Raw genomic sequence first — 16,606 nt, forward strand, 5'->3', positions numbered from 1 at the left:
GGATGAATCAATCCTCCCTCATGCTCAAATTCTGCCCCATGAAGAAGAGCACCAAGGAAGAAAAGGGAGATGCTTTGAGAGATCAAAAGATAAAAACACGCCTTTAGTTTACTGTAAAAAAAAGTTGATCTTGCTATAGGAGGAATAAAATGATTAAATAAAATATTTTTACTAGCTTAAATAGGTCAAGTTGGTCTTCATAGGGACACACATCCATTTCCTATATTAAGGACATGTGAATTCATTTTAACATATAAAAAAAAGTTTAACTCTATTAATTAACAGTAGATGTTCTCCTCCTAAAATTGTAGTGAACTCATCCTAAAAGAGAAATTATCTATCATAAGGTGAAGTGAAATATCTAAAGGATAGGGGAGGGGGGATTTTTTAGGAAGGGCCAATTTAGACAACAACAAGTAGGTCTCTTCAAAAATTAGAGATAAGGAGGGCAAGAAAAATAAAAATCTGGATAGGTTATATTGTAGAATTCAGTAGTTTTCTAGATTTAGCAAAGTTTCATCTCAAAATTTGCAAGAGGTAAATACAAGGATCACTAGAATAGATTTCATTTTGAGTTCTAGTTTTCTTTTGGAAATTACTTAGACTATCTTAAATAAGGAAAGATAGGAAGTTATAGATATAATTCTAATCCACTTAAGCATCTGGAAAGAGAGCAGTAGACCTATGGTCAAGGAAACATTTTGGATGTTGTTTATATAAAGTTAAATGTGGAGTTTGAGAAGGCTGAAGTGGAACAATTGGTAGGGATAAGGTTGTGGTGCTCCCATCCAGATCTAACTGCAAGACTCAAAATGAGGCAAGTGGTAAAGCAATTGAAGCTAGAAGATTGAGTACCTAATCTTCCTCTAGAGATTCATACCTATACCATAAAGTATCATCCCATCATTCTAGACCTACAATGAATGAAATTGATTAATTAATGAAGGTATGTCCATTTGAGCTTCACTTGGTTTTGATAATACTTTAATATTATCTACTTAACAAGGCCAACCACATGAAGTTGGAAGCTCATCTGGCCTCACCCCCTCTGCTTAAAATCAATCTAAATTCCACATTAACATCTAATTAAATAGACATCATTTATTCATTCATCTATTTATGAACTATAACATTCAATCAATACAATCACATAACATTCATTAATATGATATAAAATTCGTTAATATACTAATCAAGATTTTAGTAACACATAACAATATTCATTAACATGACATAAAAATCAATATTAATACACATCATTCATAGATAATTACTTAAAACAATGTTCTTTCATTATCCAACAAAGTTTATCAAACAAGGTTTATCAAAGAGCATTTTAAAAAAATCATTTCTTCTTTTTGTTTTTTCTTAGCTTTCTTAAGAAAAATGCTAATAGGAGCATCAATATATTCCTCATTCTCCTCCTCTTGTGGCACATGTAATGTCAAATTATGATGTCTCCTCTTGTTTTAAGGAGCACAAGGCTGCTACACTAAAGGGAGCTTTATTGCAATAACAAGTAAATGAGTTAAATTGGCATACTCTTTTTCTTTTTTTTATTGTTACTTGTATTTCATTAACTAGTAGAACATAACATGCATTTTTCTTACCTGACAATGACACATCATGTACAATAATATTTTGATCTGCTGCCACCTCAACATGTTGAACACTTTGAACATGCTCCACTCATTCACCATGATGTTCAACATGCTCTAAAATATTCGAAAAAATGTTACATGTCAAATTGCAATTGAAGATGTTAAATTCGATTCATAATTGCGTAATTAATTTCTAATAGAAAATTCATACCTTCACCACTATGATGCACATCATGGCCTTCATCACAAATAGGTTTTGTGATAGGATTTGAAGGCTGCAGTGAAATGTTTTAGATTAAGGTAAAAGAAATTTTTGAAGGGGCCCCGAAACCCTTTACAACATAAAGAAAGATTTACCATGAAGCTCTACCAGGTTTTAAATAGACCTGAAACCAGTAGTACAACAGAACCAGGTTTAGGACCTGAAACCAACATAAATGTTTAGAAAGAAAAACAAGAGAGAAACTTGGAACCTGGAAAGATAGACTGGATAAACCAAAGAAACCTCCAAGACTAGAAAAGCAAGGACTAAGATTTTGATTTCACTCCCTTTTTATGAGAACACAAAATCATATCAAATTAAGGGTGAGACTTTTTAGATCTTTTCATTTTTATAAGTATCCATCCCTCCTCAACCAACGCAACCTTTGACTACCACTTTTAAGCTTCCAGAATAGTTGGAAAATATCCAAACTATGGCTAGGACCATTAGCCATCACAACATCCTGTAATCTGGAGTAACAACCACGAGATTGAATATCAGTTCCAACAATAGCATCAAAAGGACATACATCCTTTTGATTAGGGCAATCTGCCTTCAAAACATCAACCAATTTGGAACTAGTATTCTAAGAACCAACATTATCACTAAGATTAGATACTTTCACTTTTTTCCAGAATCAGCAGTCACATTATCTCGACCAGATTCAAAAATAGGGGTACTAGAATTAGCACCATGATCAGAGATAATAGAAATAGAGTGTACCAAGCCCATAGCATCCTCAGAACCAGAGTCTTGACCTGATTCTGCTATAGGATCCACAACACTGTTAACAAGACTAGAATCTGCACCAAGAGGACCAGAACAACCATCTTGGGCATCCCCCTTGGAAGCAGAAGCATTCACCAACATAGAACTAGAATCCCCATACGTAGGAGAAGATTTGCAAAATGTATAATGCTATTCCAGAACACCCTTCCACTAGGAGGAGGGACGTTTGTTTGAAGAGTTCCTAAACTCACACTTAGTAGCCAAATGACTTGTATTGAAACAATTTTTACACCTAAAAGGGAGGCCCTCATAATCAATCAATTGAGTCCAAGATCCCTTTGAATGATGTAAAAGAAGCTCAGCTGGTAAACCCTTAGAAACATCAATATCAACTAGAATCCTTGCATAAGTAGAATGGTAATGCTCAAAGGATTGGGGATCAACCATACGAAAATGCCCTAAAGCCTCACCAACTTCCTTAAAAATAGATTTCACCCAAAAATGAAGAGAAAGATTAGGTAACCTTACCCAAGTCAGGACTTTGAAAGTCTCCATTTGAGGTGAAATGTTATGCCCATTGTTATCATTGTTTGATATATAAAATAGAAATAGTCAATTTATGTTGGAAACTAACACCAAATTTTTTTTTTCTCAACTATTCAATTTGATCTACTTTTCATTTGACCAATTTATTTGTGTCTCATTTGGTGCACCAGATTCTTGTGTATGGCTTTCAAATTCTTCGTGTAGGTGTGCAACAATGACGTATAGCCTTCCTTCAAGGCAATTTTTTTATCTTCATCCATGGGCTCTACATTGAATTTTATGTCATGCATTTTTTTTCTTAATATTGTCATTTTTACATGTATGATTTGACTAAAAAAAATTGTTTGCAAAATTATATAAATTTTTTAATATAAAATTCCATTGCTGCTACTTAGAAGTTGGGAGTGAAGATTCATATAGCCACCAGAGCCAAGTTTGTGTTGGCCAACCTTTTGTAGTCTCACTTCTGTAGATTTTGATGTGTCCTACAGTCTATGAAAAGTTTGAAACATGTTAGATTATATATTTAAAAAGATCACTAATTAGTGCATGATTACATTCTACTTAATAGTATCATGATATACCTTCTTTTTCCCTCTTATGGTTCAATTCCTTTACCAAGTAGCATTTTCTCTTTTGCATCTTCTATTATTTCATTCCACTCCATCAGTGGAATCATAGGAGGATGCTCGTACTTTGGGTTATCTTTTAGACCCCTTCTATATTGGTCCCTCACAGTCTTTATATGTTTGGATGCTCTTTTAAGATAAGACATTGTCAAAAAGGTTTTTTTCAAAGAGGTCCTCAAAAGATGTAATGAGTTAATTTTTTTAATTACAGACCTTGTTCATTCCACCTTTTTTGAAAAAATAAAATTGTTAGATCAATAACTTTAATATAGTAAAATAAATGGAAGAAAATAAAAATATTGTAGCAATGATATGAAACTGTGTACCTTTTATATATGGTGGGTCCAAATAGTTATAATGTCATTTCAATAAGAGTATCATAGAAAACATCATTTCCTACAAAAACATCATGGGATTATCAGTCCAAAATGAGTTATGTATAAGTAAACTACAATTATATTGTAAATAATAACAATTTTAAAGCAACTAGAAGCTTTGGTAACTTTAACAATTTTTTTTTTCTTGTTAAGCAACAATGTCCCCACAAATGAACTAGTACTAGTCACTGGGTTGCTTTAGGAAATGGTTCAGCTTCACTAGTAGTGATCTCTATTGTTCTATCAACTGTAGGTGTATCTATTAGTGCACAAACTAGGTCCATGAGTATAAAATATGCCCAACAAAAATAATAATGCATGATTAGCACATAACAAAATATAAAAAAACAAGGTTTTACTAGTTGTACTTGGTATAGTCAAAGATGTATGCAAGCTCCTTATTGCCGAAAATGTAGTCCACAATATCAGAGCGGTGACCGAAGGAGGTATCTACACTTCATCATGAGTTGAACAAAACATTATTAGCAAAGACATTGCAATAGATAAGGATCAAATGGGATACTAGCTAGAAGCATTTGAAAGGTTAAATTAATAGTTAAAGATTTAAGGATTATTTACATGAAGGTTGTGAGCTACAACCCTCACCATATTGACCACACAGTCTCACAGGTGTCACAAAATCCTGTAAGAAGAACACAAAATATTTTAGATATGATCCATAAGATATAGTAAAATATAAACATCTATTGAACTTTTATTATTGCTTGAGATTGATTACTGCTTACCTTCAAAGAATCAATTCTTCTTTCAGTGCCTTTGTCTCCTCGGTTATGTTTTAGTTAAGGACAAGGTTAAGAATTTCATCACTATAATTTTTTATAGTCTTACGGGCCATGAAGATAGGGTCAACACTACATGCGATGTCATCTACAATTGACGCTTGAGTTTCAAATCATATTTGATATGTTGTCATTTGTGTTTTTCCCTATCAATAAGTATTAAGTTGTGACATCAGTATCAGTAAAATTTCATAAAAATAACTCCAAAGCCATAAAAAAAAGAACATAATAATATGAATTTTTTTCTATATAATTTGTACAATTACATTAATTAAGGTTTACCTTTGTTGACGAAGGTGTGTGAGGTACATCCCTGCCTGTGCCTTATGGTGTATCCATGCCACCCTATAAAAAGGATTAGTAATCCTTAGCAATCAACATTGAAATGAAATTAATAGACTTACCAAAAAAAATATTAATAAAATAATAGATTGTATATTGGAGGCAATTGGCTTAAATGTTATACTTACCAGTCCCATGATAGGAAAACATGTTTGTTTCACCTTAGACATGCATTTCCTACCATTCCTAAAGGTTTGGATAGTAGTAAGAGTTGTCAAAACAACTCATATTTGGAGAGTTGTTCCCTATAAAATAGGATCAAAAAAATCCTATAAATATGTTGAACAAAATGTGTGTGTGTGTGTGTGTGTGAGAGAGAGAGAGAGAGAGAGAGAGAGAGAGAGAGAGAGAGAGAGAGAGAGTGAGTGAGTGAGAGAGAGAGAGAGAGAGAGAGAGAGAGAGAGAGAGAGAGAGAGAGAGAGAGTAACATATTATCTTGTGTATAATGATTTTTAAAAATTTATGTTTGGTTCTTTATAAATTTCTATCAAGAAGATGAGCCTTAGAGATTATTTTCTATTACAAAGATTGGTTTTTTGGCTTTCTCTTAAAGTAGTTTTATTTGATCCCAAGTTCTCTTTTTCTAGAAATGTTCAAAAACCTCAAAGTATACTATTGATCAGCATGCTATGTATGCTATGTATCAAAAAGGAATCTAAGCTATTGATCAACACTACTTTTATTGGAGAGTGCAAGAGCTTGTTGCATAGCACAAAGGATACTTCTCACTCTGAAATGTGGATCCTGAACAAGAATTGACATAAAATGATAAGACAATGTGAGAAGCAAAAAAGAAATGACACTCTAAACCAACCTTATTGGAAAGCAGGCTAAGAAGTAAAATTGAATAGAGTATCTCATGCTCCAAGTAACAAGTGTCTCTTTTGATCTAAGCTAAGTACCTGAATTGAAACTGTTAGAGAAAAATGTTAATTTAATTTCATTTATTAAATTATCGTTTCTCCCTTCTTAAGATTTCACTTTATGCACTTATGCGTTCACATTTAATAATTAATTAGTAATTATTAAATGGCTTTTCCCTTTCCGGTTACCCTTTTTTCGAGTTTCAATCTCCTTCTATAAGGATTGATCTTTTTTAATTATCTCTTATCTTTTTTAATTTATGAGAATATAATTTGCATATTTTTAAAGAGAACCCTTGCCTCTTCTTGTCTTTTTCTTCTTCATTAAAAGTTTTTACATGCATGTATTCTTCAAGCTTTTTGGATTTGTATTGCTCAAATCCTTCATGTTATTAGAGCCAGATCTATTGTAGCTTGTTTGGTATTTTGAGGAAAAGGAGAATGAGGGCTTGACATAATAGATTTGACATTTTTTGGGCATTTTCTTTGATTTTTGGAGGTGCAACGACAGTGATTTTGAAAAAATAATTACAAAGGTAATTTTCAAACAACAATATCTCACTCATATGGGCTCCTTTTTCTAAGTAATTTTTTTAATGTTTTAGGGTAGAATTTCATGATCTACACATTTACTTAGGTTGTTTGTAATATAGTTTCTTGAACTTTTCTAAAAATTAAAAATCTAAATTTTTGCAACTTCAAAGGCTTCATTCAGGCTTATATGGACACATATTTAGGTGCTATTATTTTTCAAAGTGCATAATTTTTTCTCTACTTTCCAAATCTGGTATCAGTTTGGAGTAATATTGAGTGGACATAGTACTTTAAGATTTGGTCAAAATTTTACCTGTAAAAAAACAATCCAACACATTCTAAAACAATGACTAGGACCTCTTCTTGTCTAGAACTTCTGACCCCTCATAACTATCATACATGGAAGACCTTGATGACATGGCTTCTCTGATCAAAAGGGTTGTGGTCTTGTTTGGATGTTGTGCAACCAGTTTTACAGAGGCCTTTTGAGGTCATAAAACATAGGAACAAGATGGATGAGGCAATAGGATTGATTGCTTTATAGGTCTTTGATAGTCTACAATTTCATCTTGATGGGTGCAATACCCCTCTAGCTATGTGGACCAAGCTTAAAAGCTTGTTTGGTATAGTGAATGAGTTTAGGGCACTTCAAATTGAGGCAGAGCTTACGTCTCTTGTACTAGATTATTTTTCTTCCATTGAGGAATTCTTGATGAAGTTCAATCAACAAAGATCTTTATTGTAGGGTTGTGGGAAGACCAAGACTGATACTGAGTGCATCTACCTAATTCTTTCTAAGGTTTGTAAAAATTTTCATATTTTTGCTTCTACCTTCTATTCCACCAAAGATGCTTTGGGTAATAGTTTTACCATGCCATCCTTTGAGGTTTTTTGTGATCATTTGACTCAAGAAAAAACTAAGATCTCTTAGTTGGATTCTCTCAAAGACTCATAGACTTATGCATTGGTAGCTCGACCATCTTTAGGGACAAAGGAGAAGACACATAAATCTCATTCTACAGAGTCTCAGATTGATTCTAGAAATCATAGTTCATTAGGGCCACCTCCTCCTAAAGGGGGTAAACCAAAACCAGAAATAATAAAGTATGCTTATTGTAAAAATCCTAATTATGATGAGTCACATTGCTATGAGAAGAAGTTAGATGGCTATGCCAAATAGGTTTTCGATTTGACAACTCTCCTTTAGAAGAGAAACATTGATATTCCTTCTACATCTCACAGATCTTCATCATCATCATCATTTCAATCATATGGTAAATATATAGGAAAGGGTCATGCACTATGTGCAATTACTATTCCTCATTCTCCTAGATGGTTACTAGATTTAGTTGCTTCACACCATATGGCATCTTCTTAGGATTTGTTCTCTTCTTTTGAGGCCTCTCCTACTCCACACATTTTATGGGGAACAACATTGTTATGACTGTATGTGGGAAAATTTCTATTGACATTGATGATGATACATTTCATGATGTACATTGTGTTCCATCTTTTTCCTTTAACTTCTCTTTATTTATTAGATTACACATAGTGGGACATGGAAGAGAATTGAGTTTGTACGAGATTCAATGCACATCAGGGATAGTGAGGCATACAATATTATTGCTATAGAGGCTATTAATCATGCTTCCCACCTATATTCTTCTCACATTTTGGTCCACCATCTCCACAATTAGAGAATCACTCTCTTTTTTTACAAGAGTCTACTAAGGTGAAGTCAGGTCTCTTGAAATTATGTATTGTTCTTGAGACCAATGTTGTGACTTCTAGACCTCCACCTCCTATTCAAAGTCCATCTCTTACACAAGATTACTCTTCAACATTTTCAACTATTGCAGCTCCAGTCATCAAGCCACCTACTATAGTTGTTGAGGATATATTAGAGGACACACATCTCCTCTCAAATGATAGATTCAACACATCTATTATCTCACCTCCATTGGAGATACCATTTCAGGATTCTAATGCTTTCTTCTTTGAGCATTAATTAGGACTTCTAGCTACACCTTCCATAAATGGGTTTTATCATCCTTATCAATTTCCTTTGTTTTCTTCAAATTGGAGCCACATTGGTATGTTCATCGATACGGGAGTTCTACCATTCTAGGGGAGCTATGGAGTCTCAAGCTTCTATCATGGAGGCTTTCATTGTACTTATGGTCTTGAGAGATTCTCTTAAGATGTTTCATTTGTGCATCCTTTTCTATCTCTTTTTGGAGTAGGATTTTTCCCATTGGGTTTTCTCTATTTCTCCATTTCACAGAGATTTAATTGTAATTAGATACCTCATCAGGCCTTGTTGTTGGGACCCAAGTTTTCTTTCCACATTGCATAATAGTTTCCTTGCTCTTTCTGCATTGTTTGTAGCTACATTGTTTCTCATCTTAAGGGGAGGTGTTAGAGAAAAATTTTAATTTAATTTCATACATTGAATTACTTTTTCTCCCTTCTTAAGATTTCACTTTATGCACTTATGCATTCACATATAATAATTAATTAGTAACTATTAAATGGATTTTACCTTTTAGGTTACCCTTTTTTTGGGTTTCGATATCCTTCTATAAGGATTGATCTTTTGTAATTATATCTTATCTTTTTCATTTCTAAGAGTACAATTTGCATGTTTTCAAAGCAAACACTTTCCTCTTCTTGTCTTTTTCTTCTCTATGATAGGTTTTTACATACAGGTATTCTTCAGGCTTTGTGGATTTGTATTTCTCAAATCCTTCAGTAACCTTAGCTAAGTTATTCAAAAAGTGTGATAATAATGGAAAAGAGTAGCATCATATAAAGCCTCAAGCATAAGCACAACCCTACAAAATAAACATAGTATGCAACAGTCCCTTCATTGTTGAAATGAGAACCAAGCAGTAAGTTACTATACAAATTACAATATTTACATAATTTCTTGTATGTATCCAACAATGCTTAGAAGATAATGCAAATACTCTCCAATACTTCTCATCCATCTCTCTACTTCTAGCATTACTATGAATATGATATAATTCTAAGTATTCAACTATTCTTTAATTGAAATGATCTCAAACACAATTCAATTTAAGAAGCTTCACAATTAGAATTATAAGAGTTAGAGTCATGACAACAATAACTACTCGCTTGACATAGATTCTTCATATAATCATGATGCGCTTAATATTAGAAAAACTTTGAATCAAGCTCGATCAAGTGTTAAAATTGTACAAACTTTACAAAAAATCAAAGTCTGGGCCAATCATAACCTTGACATAATATTGGAAATAGCATATCGATGCCCATAAAATTCAAACATGGTCTGACATTGTTTGCTATATATTTTTTCATATCTTCTACATACTTTCATTCTATAATTGTTGCCAATTGACCTTCTCTTGTATATGCACTTATATTTTTCTGATGAAACATGCATTAATATTAAAAATGCTTTTCAAAAATATAAATATATCATTCAAAAAGGTGAGTAAAGCTAGTCACCCCCTAAAGTCTAAGCAAGAGAGAAACAAATCTTATAAGTAGCAAGAGCTAAAGCACTAGTAGTAGAAGACGAGTCACTGTCATCTAGTTTCTACATATTTGGGTTTTCTAATCATTAGTACTAGGCTCCCACCCAACAAGATCAACTTTAGTTATCTTCATTAATTTTCAATTTTTAGGAGGTTCACTAGAAGCCTTTGTAAGAGATCTAGCTATGGTGAGATGAAGGATTTTTCTATTGTCTGGTCATTAAGGAGATCCTCTATTGAAAAGTTGAGATGATCAATGCTAATGGGATGATTGGGACCAAACATGAACACTATGACCATAATCTTGATACAAGAAGTATGAGAATCATCAAGTCCATGAGTATCTTGACTTCTTTCATGTTGATGCCTTTGTGATGGGGATTGATCCGTGTTGGAATGAGGCGATATTGAAGAAACTCTAGTAATTGTACAAGGTGCATTACTCCAATGGCCAAGAAGCTCCTATAGATGAGTCACTTGAAGTGCAAATTTATTAGCTTGTACTTGTATCTACATTGACAACTAGAACATGTCATAAATTTAGAGTACATGGAAACAATATTGTCAATAATGCATCTAGAAAGTAGAGCAAAATTCTCATCTTTTAGAAACCTAAATAGAATTCTTACTTTGAAATCATTCCATATTAGAGTGTGCATTTCTAGATTCAACTATGTAGGTTTTCATAGCATGCCATATCTAAGTGAATTTAGGAGGGGTATGTGGTCAATATCCCAAAATCATTAGATGCCAAGAAATAGTCTTAATTTAGGAGAGGTATTGTGTTGCGGGTTTGAGCAAAAGAAGTTGGATGAGTTTTTGATGTTGTGATTTATGTCAACATGTATTAATTATCATTGGTGACTGGTTGTTGCAGATGGCCTTAAGTTTTCCATGTGGTGGTGTTGTGAGATATTTTCCACATTTCTCCTATATCACAAATCTATTGATTCAATTTGTGTGTGTTGTTAAGTAGCATTTAGAGATATTAGATTTAGCATTTTGTGCTTTGGATCTCAATTTAGACAATGATTAAGAAAAAATAGTTAACTTTAGCATGGGAGTCGTTAAAATATGAGGATGAGCAGAGAACTAACATAAGTCTCTTGAATCGAATTGTTGGTTTTGGAATATCCTAAGAATAGGACATCAAGATAGTAGCTGCATATGGATAGGGGGAGATTTTGATAGATGCAATCAGTGTTCATAATATATATGCATCAACATCAAACCATCCAATTAGCAGTTTGCAGAGACAATTAACAATTTGTAACTATTTAGATGGTAAATATATTCAAACCAAGGAGGAAAAAAACTCATCTTTTTTACCAAAAAAGAAGATTTAGAATGAAGATAACACTCAAGAATCAACATTCAAAATCATATAATCATAATATATAGATCAAGAGTTATAGAGAAAGTAAGAGGTCCAATTTGATAGAAACATTATAGAATTACAAAGGGCATAATAACAGTGTTCCACATCATTCACTAGCTCATGCACATAGGAAATTCATACTCATCTAGTGATTTATAGTACTTGACATGGAGACTCCTTCCCTAAATTATTGATTGAATATTGACAAGGAATTTAGTGGTCACTATTAATTCATTGTGCCATTTTGTGAAGACTTGCATGATATACATACACAAAGTTCATTTATGGATAGCTGTGGAGATTAGGAGAAGTAAATATATATTTTTGTTGGTGTTACATAGTCAACCCCTATTTGAGCATTGATAGAGTGCAAGGATCAGTAGGTAACAATATCCCTATTTGAAATGTGATCTTAATAAGGCTATTAGGTCTTTCCAAGTGGTAGAATGAAGTTAAATGGAGTCCATTGTTTTCTTTTATAAAGATGATTAATAATAAATTGTATATTATCCCTTTAGAAAATGATATTGAATCAATAGTTAATCACAATCAAGAATATATCATTCAATGATTAATAATTAATATATTATGGCCAGAAATCACAATTGAATTATGAAAAGACACCATAATAATTGGTAGCGATGAATACAAATCATAATTAATAAATGTTAATCATCAAGGTATCAATGGGAGATTCATATTTCTTATTTCAACATTGTCTAGATCACACTCATTGAACTTTCACCTACTTAAGACAATTGATTGAATATATTAAAATATATAAATTAGGAACATCAAGAAGGGACTACAATTATAATCAACATCAGACAAGCATTCACCTTAGAGTGGAAGGTCTGATCTGACCAAAACCACAACATCATTGCACACTTCTAAAGTACCAAAGAGAATAGAAATTGTTGTTTCATCACTTAGCTACATGACAAAGATCCATTGCTTAATTTAAAGAGCTTTATTTGAGATAGAAAGATAAGTTTCATAGCATCAAAGTGCCAAGGATTATATATTATAGATATGAAGATCAAATATATCCATTGCGTATTATATATATATATATATATATTGATTTCATGATACACGATGCATCAATACAAGTCTTGCAATGAATCCAAATAGTGTATTGGTATTATAATTTTAAAAAATTAGAAAGAAGTTTCTTATTATTGATTGATAAGTAAATAGTCTTAGAATCTTAAGAAATTACAAGAGGGGACATTACAATGGAGTACAACACATTGATGCGAAGCAAGGGATGAATCAATGAATCAATGAAGAAGAGAATATGTTTCAATGTAAAGAACCATGTAGACATAACTATTAGTGTATAAGAGGACAAGTACAGTAGATAGCAGAAGTTGATAGTGAAGAAACACCTAGTAAGAAATCAAGACATTCTTAGTGGTTGTCAAGAATCAAGGGCATGCTTAGTGAGTGCCAGAGACATTTTCAGTGAGTGTCAAAATAGATCAATGTGTTTTTAGTGAGTTCCACGATCCAAAACATTCTTAGTGAGTGTCAAGATCCAAAACATTCTTAGTGAGTGTCAGAGTCATTCTTAGTGAGTGTGAAGATCAAAGGCATTCTTAGTGAGTCCTGAGGACATTCTTAATAATTCTAGAATCAAAGGTGAAGAAGTGTTGAAACTAAGCCTATACAGAGACTTGGTCAAGAAGGTGTTAATGAAAGATCTCAACTTCCGGCTTATTGTAATACAGAGGGTTAAAGTGTTACTAGCTTTTGAGAAGCAAGTCATTTGCATCCTAATGAAGGCCTACCAAAAATGAAGCTGAAATCGCTCATTAAACTAGATGAGCATGATAGACTTGGAATGCACAGTGAGCTACGGGATACAAGAAGAGCTATTATAGCAGATGAATCAGTAGAACCAAGGAAACATAGCAAATTGTGAAAGCTAGAAGAGGTTGAACTAGTTTTAATAAAAGAAAACATGAGGTTTTAAGTTCTCTTTACTTCCTTCTTACTCCCAATACTTTTCTACTCATTACACTGAATCTGTGAAGTGATAGTCAATTTCCTTATGAATTGTACCTAACATTTTTGTAGACAAAATATTTGAGATATGCTTCTAGTTTATAAATTATTCAATATTCCCACTATATTTCATTGGTATGTTGCATAGGACATTAGTTGTTTCTATTTCCCATAGAATAATTCAAATTCAATACTATCACTTGCTAATAAAATGTATCGATTGCAACCTATTTAGGGATCAAAAAGGGTGAGATGTCTCATCTACCTTCAGCAAGATGTAAGACTTCAAACTCATAATTTTCAAGGAATGTGTCAATTGCAATTGCTTTGGATTAAAGTGTAGTGCCTCTTGTGTTTGCAGTTTGTACCTTGTTATATCTTGATCCAAGAGATGCTTGTTACTCATGTTATTTTTACATTTGAGATGACCTGAGGATTAGATGTTATACTTTGATTTCTAGTATCATAGATGTTAGATTACTATGTTGTTCAGTTGATCATATTTGCATGGTGATGCCATTTTGAGATGAAAGTATATTTTATGATGATATCTAGTTATCTGGTATTTGGACATATCTTTGATTATGTTATATGTTGGATTTAATGATATGGTAATTTACTTCATTCTCATTTGTTATGCTTTATGTGAACATGAGTGACGTAAATGGATTATTTCAATATAATTAAATAAATGGTTAAATTAAGTTATTTAATGCATCTATTGCTTTGACTATGTTATTAAATGTAATTGCACTTGATCATGTATTTTAGTGTGTAAGATTTATATCGCTGACAGTGACACATGGAGTTAGTGATTCAACTTTTCATATTTTACCAATGTCATCGCTGTATGGTTGACGTATCATATTTAATTGTTTAAATTAAATCTTTTAGTGATTTAATAAACCCAGACTCATTTGCATTATGTGATTAGACCTGTGAATCTGTCTGTGCATTTAGAGGTTCGCCTTATCGCGAAAGTTTGTAAGGTTTTCTGTGATTTTGGTTTTAAGGTTTCTTCGGGCTTTATTTTATTTTATTTTAATTTCTGGTAACTTTTCCATAGATGAATTCTAATTACTTGGAATAGCTTGTTTTCATTTAGGTGGATTCGGGGTTTAATTAGGTTACTTGGCTATTTACCCTAATCGATCATTCACTTGAAAAGTGAATAAGTATCCAAAGAGGAAATTAATTCCTCACTTCTCACCTTTGGAAATTAGAAATTTGAGAGCTTTTTCCAAAATCCTCTTTTGGAGGATTGCGTTTACATTCGTTATGAGAGCTATGGATGTGGAATCTTCGCGAGATCAGTCTCTGCTCTTGGTTTGCCGTGACTTTTGGCAGCTTTTGCAGGATATTTATTTTATCTGGTTGATTCCCGTTTTAGCCCTTTTGGCTGTTAGGTAGGGCTCTCCCATTTTTGTGTTTCAGCTCCATTACTGTTTTTGTTTTTGGTAGTTGTATGTTAGGAGGCAAAGAACTAGTGTTTCGCTTTGTTTTTAATTGTTGGTTTTTCCCAGTTGGTCGAGTATGAACGTTTTTCTAATTTTCAGGATGAGGGTTTGGGTTTTCGCACTGTTATGTTGGCCATTTTTGCATATGTTGTTTGAGCTTGAATTTTAATGGATTTTGATGGCTTTTGTGCCCTAAGACTAAATGGGTTTCTATTTCAAAGTTTTTGAGTTTTGAGGTTTTTACCTCGATTTGTGTGTCACCTAGTTTTTTCAAGTTTTCTTGGCATGATGTTGGTTGTGGACTTGGAGTATTCATAGGATGTCAGTCAGGCCATGGTTGCACTTTTATGTTGCATTGGGATGCATGCCACATTTGTTCTCCCAAGCTTGTTTTGGTTGAGTATTTTATTGCTTGTATTCTCATCCAGCCCTTGTTTTATGATCTTCATGATGGTGATGCACCACACACGAGCATGTGCGCTTGCATTTTTCGGGTGACTTGCGAGGCTTGATCTCCTAGTTGTATTTTGATTGAGTTATGTTTGTTGGGGGTGGATTGGAAATATGCATTCCTATGGGCACTCGTCATTGTGATGAGCATAGGTATCTAGGGTAGCATGGAGGGGCCTCTCTCGCAACCTTGGTGACTATTTCCTAGAGGGTTGACCTAAAGAAGTTCTAAACAAGTGATAGCTAAACTAATTATTTGGGTAATAAATCAAGATAATAAAATGTTATGTGAGCACTCGGTTAAGTCCAAAGATACAAGATTGTGCTCCTTCCATTGGGAAGTGTGAGCTGCCAATAGTAGCTTGGGCTGCCCGATGCCAAGCCACTCACCCTCCAGTGAGCCCCAACATAGTGGCCCATAAATTATCTGATCAGGACCTGATCTACTTGCATTGTCTCATGATCTTGGTTGTAGTCCTCTTTATTGTCTAACATGAGTGCTAGTCATGGATGTTTTCTTTATGTGTGTTTATGGTTGATTCACTATCTTCATTAGCATGGCGAGAGTGGACCTATGGGTCTCATGTGGTTGGTAGGACTAGATGATGTGACTTACTTTGTTGGAGTATCTATTACTTTACTGGATTAGCATGTTAGATTTCCTTGTTCTTATGATGTTATTATGTTTTAGTAATGACACCCTCATAAGATAGCTCTGACTATTTGGTTGGTAGTTTGGGATACTATGCATGGGGGATGGCTAGGACCTTTGAGATCTCATGATGCTATTATGGTTGGGAGGAACCGCACAAGTGTTTAGTCATTTTTGTACATTGTGATATTTCTTTTAGTATGTTTCCTTTTCTAGCTATGGTTTAGATGGATAGTTTATTTTCTGTCTTGTTGCTCTTGTGTTTGAGTGTCCAAGCCTCGATTTGTGGATTTGATACTCCCCAGTGTGGAGGAATTAATTTTCCTACTTGTTCGTTCTTCATTTTCTCTTTTTGTTGTTATACTTCCTTATGTTAGAGAAGTGTTTTCTCACGTGAGAATGTGATCTCTCGTGCCAGAAGGCATTATCTCGTGTGAATTGCAGAAGTAGCTCGC

This window comes from Cupressus sempervirens, chromosome 11 (assembly GCF_028749045.1).
Source record: "Cupressus sempervirens isolate cs-2001-9-10 chromosome 11, ASM2874904v1, whole genome shotgun sequence".
NCBI classification, from domain to species: Eukaryota; Viridiplantae; Streptophyta; class Pinopsida; order Cupressales; family Cupressaceae; genus Cupressus; species Cupressus sempervirens.